The following is a 1930-nucleotide window of genomic DNA, read 5'->3' as shown; positions in this document are numbered from 1 at the left end:
GACCTCTGACCTTGTTCGAGACAGGAATGTTAAAAAAAACAAATCTAAAAAGGTGTGTAGTGTTAGTGTAGTGTTGTTCCTACTTCCTACTCCTCCCCCTCTATCGTTCCATCGAATTGTAAACTCCAAAAAGTGAAGACAGAAAAGTGAGGATGCAAATTGTGATTGGCCGGAATTACATTTGTGATTATTTGTTTGAGCATGGAATGTGATGTTTGATAACGGTGCCCTTGTAAATTAAAAACCTTTCTACAGAAAGAGTGAATGATTTTATTTATTGTCTTATAGCATTTTGATTTGGTTTGTTAATATTTAATACTGTACATTGCATGGAAATGATGTTTGCTGCATACAATAACAGATTTTATATTTTGCAATAATTTGGCCTATTGCCAGTTGTTAGATATAATTCCCATAAAATCGTAAATAATATAGTAGTCAAAATGTAAAAGAAAATACCTAAAACTCATTATTTTGTCATCTCATGATGTTTCATTGTAATAGGATTTATTTGTATGTGTCTTGACATGAATTGTATGTTTATTTATTTTATACAATAAATCCTATAATTTGTTTTCACTGATGGTTGCCCAACTCATACGTTTGACAACACACAATTACTAAGGACTTTGTATGTGGATTCGCATGTAGTTATAAGTTACAAAATTATGTAAGTTTGACTTTACACAAATCTACTATGGCTCTTTTATCTGCTTTGACTGTCATATATATATATATAGTTCTTATAAATGATAAAAATTATATACGTTTCACTTTACACATTTACTATGGCTCTTATATCTGCTTTGACTGTCATACATAGTTTTTATAAATGATAAAAAAAATTATACGTTTCACTTTACACAAATTTACTATGGCTCTTATATTTGCTTTGACTGTCATACATAGTTTTTATAAATGACAAAATTATATACGTTTCACTTTACAAAAAAACTATGGATCTTATATCTGCGTTGACTGTCATATATTCTGTTTTACCAGTAATATGCCTACTACTAAATAATACTATTAATAATATAGTTTTTATTATGTACCAAAACCGAACGAAAACAAACTTCAATTATTTTATTTTGTATTTATACAGAATCTAAATTCTTGGTAAAGGCTGTAGTTTTACCTCCTAACCAGTGGAGGGCATTGTTGTACTGTCTGTGTCGTTGAAGACGACAGACCGTCAGTCAGCTGACTGGACACAGTGCACTGCACAGGGCTCCGTCTTTTGAGCTAATTTAGAACTTCCTGTCTGAGAGCTAGCTAATTTAAGACATCCGGTTGCCTTCAGAATAAAATAAGGTTATTTAATTAATAATTATTACATTACATTATTAGTATTATTATTACATTACAGTTATTGTAAAGACACACATTATGTTTCTGTGTAAAAATAAGTAATTAAATAACATCAAAAAGTTATCTAAATGGATAAATGCTATTCACTGGAGTGAATATTCTATTATATTCTAAAAACGACTTATAAATCCTAAAGCCTTGTCTATACTTCACTGTGCAACGGTCCTATGCTGGACAATAGCAGATATGCAAACTCACAGCACATCTCATTCAAGACACTGAACTTGCAGACTTGCCATTTTTGAACACACTATAAAGTTAACCATTTATCATGCTGCTCTACGTGGCACTGCATTCTGTGACATTAAACCAAATGGCATTTTCCACTCTATGACACTACTGTTCTACATTTTTGTCTAATAAAATAGGCTATTAATTGAATCAATCAAACTGCATTAACTAACAGAGATACTACTAACCAAGCTATCCATGTCAACATGCTCTATAGGAGTCTCAATAACAGGTATAAGTAACGTTTAATGTTTAGTAATTTTAATGTAGCAGAAGAGGCCATTCATTGAACAGAGTTTTGCACAATTTTAACATCCCAGATCGATTG

The sequence above is a fragment of the Protomyctophum parallelum genome (genome assembly GCF_964188405.1).
Source record: "Protomyctophum parallelum genome assembly, chromosome: 23".
Lineage (NCBI taxonomy): Eukaryota > Metazoa > Chordata > Actinopteri > Myctophiformes > Myctophidae > Protomyctophum > Protomyctophum parallelum.
Note: the sequence above shows the minus strand (reverse complement) of the source record.